The following is a 9,967-nucleotide window of genomic DNA, read 5'->3' on the forward strand; positions in this document are numbered from 1 at the left end:
AGAAGCGATGGCCGAGAGCCTGCGGATGTGCAGTATATTGAATTTTTCGGCAGCAGCAAGTTCTATGATCTGAGAGGGCCGAAGGAGGTTATAGAGTCTCTTAAGTCTGTACAGCTTTACACGGCTTTGAATAATAAAAGCTATGAACCAACTATTACGGTTACCGGCACACTCCATCGTCAAGTTTTCTATCCTACTGTGTACGATCATAGTAGATGTATTCATATCCATTTTAATTACCTCGATTTGTTTCGTGACCTCGATAATATCGGTTTTCGCTTGTGTCCTTCACGTCTTGCCCAGGAGGAACAGAGTTTTTCGACCGTTGGATTTTCAGGAAAGGTCCGACCGTCAACTTCGAAAGTGGAACTTACCCGCGTGTTTGAAGTACTACCTGCAACTGCTATACCTCTGTGTACCAGCATGCTTATTGCCAACATATACAACGAATATTGCTTCTATAATAGATTAGTGTGGTATAAATTTTCATTCATGTATGAACATTTTGTGACATTTCTCCTGTTGACCCGTTCACCTTTGTCGTCTTTAAAGTAACCGATCTTGTTTCGCAGAAAATAAACACAGATACTCTTTAGTAATAATCATTATCAATAAGCAGCGGAATACAGCTAGTCGACTTCTTTTGCGCAACAATGAAGTATATATGAACATATGTTGCTAATGTCTGCCAAAAATGCCACAGTGCATGGTTTATTCACTGATCACGGAGCTATAGAGTTATACGTCCGTGGACTGATATTGCATGTGTTTGAATTTGCACATTTACTCAAGAACTTCTGGATGGATCTAATCACAGACATGGAAGCTCCTGTATGGGTCTGTGTGTGATTGGACCGAAATTAAATATACTTAGATGAGTCATGTGAACAGCGAGAACCCAACTTGTTTTAATAAACCCGAAGCAATGATGCTCTTACAGCATATACTCTAGAAAGCCTTAAATACTCCACAGGCGGAGAAGAGATTTATCGTCTATGCGAAATATGTAAATTGTTTTGAAATACGAATATTATCGATAAAATTACATTGCTATTTGATCAGGGTTGAGCTTTCTTTCCTTTCTGCAATACTTGAAAAATCACTGAACAGGTTCAACACTGTTCAACAGGGTTATAACTTTCCTTTCATGGAAAAGCCACTATTTAAAACGCATATGGATTACACAGCCGTTAACTGAGTGTCAACTACTCAGCTTGTATATTTCCATAAAAAGGGAAGACGGCCATCTCTTGTCACTTGTCTTACTTGTTTGACGTAGTTCCAGAGGTAGGGCATTCATTAGCATACGTTAGGCATGCTGATATATTGACGAGTGCACAGTAATATTGACGTTACCCACATTTCTCCTTGACCTCTACACACTGAGATCACCTATTGAAATGAAGCAGATTTCTTCTGTATACAGAACAGCTTGGTCCATATTCTAAATTCTGACAGAATTGTTTTGCCGATCATGTCTTTCCTAATGCCCAATATAAATAATAGAAGATCAACCCCTTTTCCGTGGAGGAGATAGCAATTTTTTAATTTTTTCAACATATTTTTGACAACCAATACACAATATTTTCAAGGAAACTAAGGGTATAAAATGCATCAGTGTTAGCAAAAGAAGGGGTATAGATTTTTTTTATGTTCATAGAAAGAGAGCTTGAATGTCTGTGGTATGATGAGACCATCTCAGTTGCTGATAACTTTACCTTGTTGATAATGTGCAGATGTTTAGCAACCACAAACATCGGCTTGGTACTCAATTTACTCTTGAATTTTAAACATAATCAACAATCTTGGAGCATATTTGAAGAAATCTCGAAATTAAATTCCAGGTTTCAAATTGTTCGGAAATTAATAAAATGAATTTGGCGAACAAATGTCTGAGTGCATTGATCAAGGAGAATTGTGGGTAGCATCACTGTGTCATGATACGCGCTAAGTTTACCATTCACCGATATGCAAATCAGATATTGAAAATTTACGTCTACATTGTATCAAATAACTGTATCAAAATATTCTACTGTATTTTTTGTTTTTGTTATTAAAACAAATAATGATCTCGTTCATTAAATCATTTTACATCGTAATCGTATTTTGTATTACGAGTGTTGCAAATCACCATGCAAGGTCGAGTTGTTGAAGTGGTGGTTAACGTCTTCAAATACCATCGAAGTTCGAAGGTTTTGGTGTGTGTGACTGGATGTGGTTGACAACGGAGAACTGGTCGACAATTGCAGCGAGTGACACGCTGCACAGCACCCCCTTGTGGTGAATTATTATTTTTCGAGCTCAACGGAATCCTATAATAGTCGCGCCAGCGGCTTACTGACTACGCATGCGCGTATTCATTATCAACTATGCGAGTAACCGGAAGTGTACCCTTCTTTCGTGGGCGCCGCCATGTTTTTTTTGAGTGCTCGTAAATAAACAAATTCGAAACGTGCTCTCTATTATTTTATAACATGCCATTAATAGAATATATCTTTTTTATTAGCGAGTAATTATTATTATCCACCCTGTCGCTGATACAAAATTTCTTATCACGCCTAAAAATTAAAAGAAGAGAAAACTGTCGTGCATATGAACGAGAACATTCGCAAAGAATGCTGGGATTGAATCTTATAAAGGCGCCCTCTGTGTCAATAACTATGTGCAAAATTTACCCGTTTTTAGAAGTAACGCTGGTTTTCAGCTTACAATATCGGAAGTTGGGCGGTACAGTTACTATTACAAAGTTAATGATGGTACAATACGTCCCCTGTTAAACACAATAGATAGTAATCATCGTAAAATTGCAAATTTATGTCAAACTTTTTTACACATAAGAGAAAATCTATACCTACAGGGTCTGACATCGTGTGCGTGAACTGTCATCAGAGATTAAACCGGTCATACTTGTACAAACGTATATAGAGAGTAACAATTAATTCTATTTTATCCTCTATGATTAGTAATCATGAATCGATACAAATAACATTTTTAATCTCAATGCCTGGCGCGACACCAAGGGCTGAGCCCTATATAATATTATAATGTAGAATTAGCAGCCAACACACTTTTAGCAAAACGATGATTCCTGACCAAGTAACGCTCATTGCAACGTAGGTGTAATTATAGGCTTTGTATAGTAAGTCTGGCTTTTGACGAGTGTTTCTCAGGTTCTTATCGCATGTGTCAGCACGTTTCTAGCTGTACTTTCCACAACGTATTGAAATATCAAGTACTCGGCTTGTTTAAGCTGACTGTATATCTCTGCCCGTTGTTAGTGTTGATAATAAAATTCAGGTGTAGACTTCAAGTTTAGTTCTAAACAATAACACTACACATGGCACGCTAACAAGCTGCATTGGCGATACCGGGTAATGCAAAATGCCATATGAAGTAGATCAATAAACTCTTGATGTATGGAACAACAATTTCAAAATCAAAGTTAGATTTATTGTGTACAGATATAAAATAAAAAGTATCGAAATATCTATATATCGAACTTTCGTCTGGTACTAGTATGCATCAAAAGGTTCATCATGTAATCACTTTTTAAAGAGGGAAAGGGTCATCTTTTTCGAGTGTGCAGTGGGTGGTTTATTTATACGAAGGCTGTATAAGAAGTTATCGGTGTAAGCGTAGCTATAGTTACTGAATGCACCCCTAGGCTAGTAGAACAAAAGACCTATGACTTGTAATCATCAAAATGCGTTGGAAAGACATGCATGTACTCACGCATACATCCAAAGCTTTAGTTTAGATTCCCCAGACATACTCCTGGCCTTTTGTTAATCTCATCTACCGCCTCTCTATATGGAGAGGGATATACACAGTAGGGTTACCACTACTAAATTAGGTCGATTTTCAATCGTGTAATTAACTATAAATTCAAATGAAGGTTGAAGAGGGTAGAAGCTTGTGTGAGTATAAGTTAACATAGTAAAAGTTTATGGCATTTCGTAAACTTTTGTGGTTTTTTATGGTATTTTGGTGATTAAAGAATCAAACGAGGATAAATGTAGCAGCGTCGTTCAAATCTGAAAAATGTCTTGTACTTTTTAAAATCTTTCTAACCCACCTCAAATTTTGGTAATTGGGGGAACACAACAGTTAAGAATATTGATAAAGTGTTTATACTTCAGAAAAGAGCTCTACGTACGCTTTTTGAACTTCCGTTTGATTTCCCTTCAGTGGATTTATTTCCATAACTTAATGTCATGTCTGTCAGACAAAGAATATTTTACTTCACCGCAATTGAAACATTTAAATGTTTGAAAGGGTATGATCCACAGTATTTATCTGATTTGTTTACCGCTCAGAGTGATGTACATAGTCATCATACACGGTCTACTTCTCACCAGGATTCTTATGTACCTAGATGCTTCTCTAAATATGGTCAACGTAGCTTTCAATACCGTGCTGCCAAACTGTGGAATGCTTTACCAATTGAAATCAAACAAACTACTGTTCTGTACACCTTTAAATCTGACTTGAAAGATTATGTGAAAATGAATGTTCCTTTGTAGATGTAATTATTGTAATTTTGCTTGAGCCCCGATGAAAATTACTCGTCCGTTCAATAAAAGTGTAAATAAATAAATAAATAAATAAATAAATAAATAAATAAATAAATAAATAAATAAATAAAGTTACAGCGCGTGAAGCTATTAATAATCAATCTCAATTTCGCTAGAACAATATAGCGTTTGTTCGAACAAAAAACAGAAACAAAACAAACGAAAAAATATGAAAGGGTCATTTTATATGATCTCCCTCTCGATAGGCTTCCATTCGAGGCTCATGTTACGGAATTTTTCACTTGCCTTGTTGGCGTCCTGAATCAGGGCCTGTATTCTGGACACACCCAATTAACTCCTCGGTGCTTGTTCCGTTCATGTTCACCTCAACTTTACCAGGTCATGGATACTCGGCGGGAGACCTGCATTTGACCACGGCAGGATTTTCTGCGACGAACAAATTCTTAGAAAAGTTAAGAATCCAAAATTCAAATTCTTTCTTGTTAGATTGATAGACGGTACAATGAAGATTTAACTTTTAGGACAAATCAATGAAGATTGAAATTTGACTTAAAATGTGCTCTCCAATGCCTGTGAAGGCAAGATATTCGAGGAATAGCATATACATTGATGAACCTTGCTTTTTGTACTGCAAAGAATGGACCAAGCACTGAATAAGATGATGCACCCTAAATTTTTACTTCATATCAGCTGCCAATAACATAGGCATTTGTAAATCAAAACTGCTGTCATTCTTGACCCGCTCAAACGACCAGGTTACGGTCAAGTGAAAGACATTCATCGTCTTCCCGTTTTCTACATTCACGGATGTCAGGTTCGTAGGAGCGAAGTATTATTTTACTCAAGATTAAGGATTACGTTTGATGTTGACGCAAGGTGTCTGCTGACGGTGCAGTAGGGAATATCTTGTGACAGACTGCAAACTTGTTTACATTGACCCATCGTCATAATACCAAGTGCAGGCTACATGACACGCACCTTCTTTGACCTCCAAGGGACCATATGCAAATCAGGCTATTATCTCATTATCATATGCTCATTCATCGCCTGATCAACCAATCAGACGATATTACCCTAGCATCTCTCGAGGACACAAAGAGGTAAACCCTTCTAGTCAGGTGGCTTAGCAACAAAAACCGGCAAGATCGTTACACGGATGACAAAAGTGCCAAATTTGCTACAGAGGTTCGCATACATGTGTAGATCAAAATTAGCTATTGCTCCAAAAATTTGGGCCACCGGAAAGGCTCGATGACGTCATAAATTCAAAATGGCCGCCATTATATTGCTTAAAAATGGTAAAATACGGTTTATTCGGCTAGTTTTCAATATTTTTTTGAGTAAACTGACACAAACATTCTCAATTACAAATACAATATAAATTGATGCAAATCAATTATTATGATGACGTCATAAAGCCAAAATGACCGACCAAATTCAAATGTCAGTCGTAACATTGTCTAAAATGTTAAAGCACTGTTAATAAGCCTGTTTCAGCATTTTATCGCTTGAACTGAAATTAAGACCCCAAATTACAGACAAAACATATAATTGATACAAATTAATTAATGTGATGACGTCATAAAACCAAAATGGCAACCGAAAGTTACATTAATTATGGCCTATTATGAAGTTCACTATGCTCGTTACAATAGCCCAATTACGTGACAAACTTATAGTCAAAATAAAAGATAACTGTACCAAAACTTAGCCAATAAGTTCAACACAAATAACAAACCTTTATGAGATTATTTATTATTAAACAATAATCTGTGTTTGAAAAATCGAATCGATATAAAAGGAAATGAAGGCACCTTCACACACTGGTTCAACCTTGTTTATGATACGGTATAGTGAGTGGATCAATGTGGTTTTGTGATAGGGAAACATGGTGCGAAACCAGTGAATCGATAGTGTTTTGACCTTTGTCCCAGAAAAAAAGTAAAATTTATATTTTAATGAAGCATTTGAAGGTTGGTGGCAGATAAATATCGACAGATGGTTTTGTGTGGGTTTTACAATCGAGCCATCTCTCTCGATTGCGTCTCTGGCATTTGAAGACCACAAGGTCAGGGTATGAGATTTTGTCGATAAAATATTCAATTATGAATTCCCAAGTTTAACGTAGGGTACAGGGTGTTGCACTCGTCGACAAATGTTCTGAATGTTATAAAATTATGTTCTGTTCCTGAGTAAATCATGAAAATGTTACCTTTTAAACGTTTCCATACGAATATTTGACCGGATTTGGGATTTCATATAGTTTTCTCCGTTTCATGGTATGAGATATCAGCTATTTCTGGTGAGCCCATTCTTCACCCATAGATTTGCTTGTATTTTTCTCAGTTGAATTAAAATATGTTGCGTTTCAGAATAATCAACAGTAAGGCTTTCATGTACGTTGTTGGTGGTTTTTTTGTATCGTATCAGTTGGTTGGTAATGTTTCAGAGTCCAACGCTACGATCGCTGTATTTATGGCTTCATTTTTCGCATATTTGTATACATTGATACCACTTCTACACTTCTAATGTTACCAGAATAGAGTTTGCTTGTATATTTATTGATTCTAACTAGTTAATGAAGTTTTTGTGTCCTTGACATATGTAAGTCGTCTTTGCATGATTGGTTTTATGGCAAAGTCTAGAAATTCCGAGATTTGGTTTATTGGACTCGAGCAGCCATTTCTATTGAGACGTTGGATGATGATTGTTCCTTCTACTTGGGTTTTGTGTATTTTTGGCAGGAGATACCATCGTATTTTACAAATTATTCTACTTATGGGAATGGGGAAACTGTACATCACCTCGTCAATGATTTTCTTGTCGCAGATAAACGATATCATATACAATTTCCATCGTATAGTTAATGTCGCCAAGTGTTGCCTTAATGTACAGTAATAGTGTACATTTCGCAGCTGTCTATAACTTTAATGTCATTTGTCGTTGTCACAATTGCTATGCCTCTTACTTTATTGATGGGTTTTATTGTGATTTATTTGTTTTTAGATAGATTATTCAGCGCAGTCTTTTCTTGTAGAGTCATGTTCTTTCTGATGTGGGTTGCGAATGGAATTTCCTCTATCGATCTAAGTTGCTTCGAGACAGTTTTACAATTTTGGGTTTTCCGCCGTTAGTAGTGTCGACATTGGATTTATCTTAGAACAGATGTCTGACTGATGAATTGATCGTTTGTTTCTCATGCGAATAGATTTGTTGATATCTGATAGGACAATTTTTCTGTATGGGCACTTCGGAATGGGAATAAATTTCAAGCTTTTGCTTGATGCTTTGATTTCAAAATTTGGTAAGGTTTGATTTGCAAGATTTTTAATGAATCTGAGAATCTTCCTTAGTTCTTGCTTTTTTAATCTTCGAATTTCTGTTATGTTCTTCCTGGCGTTTTTTATGTTTTTGGTTTCCAAATAGCAAAACGATACCAAAAACGAAAGGCAAAGACGCTTTTCATAGAATTCGTGAAAACTGCAAAAAGCAAGGTAAGCTAGCTTCAAAAGTCAAAAAGGTCTTCTCTTTGTTCAAAAACCCTGACCAAACGGTTTTTTTGAGGCCGGCACATCCTCAAAAAAGAGTACTAATGTAACACAAAACTATGTGTCTGTCACCACACATCGAGACATAAAAAACAGAAAATTCAACAAACGAAAAAGGCTTCTCAAACAAATGAAGCAAAAGACCAAATCACAAACATAAAACCTGTTTTCGGGGGCCAAGGTCACATGACCAGGGTCAAGGCATGATTAATTCACCGGTTTCTCGCCATGTTTTTCGTTATCATGAAATCACACTACTATTGATCTACTCACTATAACATAACACTTTCAAAGGTAGAACCGATATGTAAAGTTGCCCTTATTTCCTATGATATTGTTTCAGTGTTCAGACAGAGGTCATTTGTAAATAATCAATAATTTAATAATAGTTTGCAACTTGTGTTGAGCTTATTGGCTAAGTTTTGGTACATTTATCATTTGTTTTAGTTTACGGATCATCAAGACAAATTGTACATTGCCTTGAAACTATTATATGCTGGACACAGGCTTCATCAACAGTAATTCAATATTATCACACGATATTATGGGAGATATTTGAATTTGGTCGACCATTTTGGTTTTATGACGTTATCACAATAATAGATTTGCATCAATTTTATGTTGTATTTGTAATTTAGGATGTTTGTGTCAGTTTATTCAAAATAATATTGAAAAACTGCCTGAATTAGCAGTATTTTACCATTTTAAGCAATATGACGGCGGCCATTTTGGTTTTATGACGTCATCACAATAATTAATTTGCATCAATTATATGTTTTGTCTGTAATTTGGGGTCTTGATTTCAGTTCAGGCGATAAAATGCTGAAACAGGCTTAATAACAGTGCTTTAACATTTTAGACAATGTTACGACTGACATTTGAATTTGGTCGGCCATTTTGGCCTTATGACGTCATCATAATAATTGATTTGCATCAATTTTATGTTGTATTTGTAATTGAGGATGTTTGTGTCACTTTATTCAAAAAATATTGAAAACTAGCCGAATAAACCGTATTTTACCATTTTTAAGCAATATAATGGCGGCCATTTTGAATTTATGACGTCATCGAGCCTTTCCGGTGGCCCAAATTTTTGGAGCAATAGCTAATTTTGATCTACACATGTATGCGAACCTCTGTAGCAAATTGGCACTTTTGTCATCCGTGTAACGATATTTTTGTTAAGCCACCTGACTATTCTGATCGGTTGTGTTTTGATGACATTGCACCCATGTTTATTGGCAACGTGATTTTGAAAGACAAAGAGCCTGTATTTTTGTTTGTAAGACATTATCAGTTATCAGGACTCTGTCATCGATAAAAATGGCAGAAACACGTACCCCCATTTTCTGTCACTAAGTAGGTGCAATCGTAGTTTGACAATAGAGGGCGCCATACCTGACAATCCAGCCGTTACTGTCAAGATTCAAAACTATTCTATGCAAATAGCTCCCTACTCTTTCAGAATTATTTGCTATAAAAAGTATAATCATAGATTTCAAACTTTATCATATACCATTAAAATATATTGTTTTGGGGTTGTTTGTTTTCCTTTTGTTGTTGTTGTTGTTGTTGTTGTTGTTGCCGCCGCCTTACCCCAAAGAAGATGAGGTTTGTACAATCTTCTTTAATATCTGTGCAAATATTGGTAAAGCTAGCGTACTGTCCTACTTTTTCGGATATTGATTGATTTTGATCTGAGCCGTGCAGCATTTGAAAGTTAGCCAATTTTCTACCAATATGAATATTGTTGAACGTTTCTTTTGTGCCGTGACACTTGCAAAACATCAGAAAGTTCCAACATAACAGTGGGTAGGTGTTGAAGAGGGGACTTTACCAATCAAATGAAACTTGCGGGAGATAAATTGATTTGTAAGTTCATTA

Source organism: Ptychodera flava, chromosome 3 (assembly GCF_041260155.1).
Source record: "Ptychodera flava strain L36383 chromosome 3, AS_Pfla_20210202, whole genome shotgun sequence".
NCBI classification, from domain to species: domain Eukaryota; kingdom Metazoa; phylum Hemichordata; class Enteropneusta; family Ptychoderidae; genus Ptychodera; species Ptychodera flava.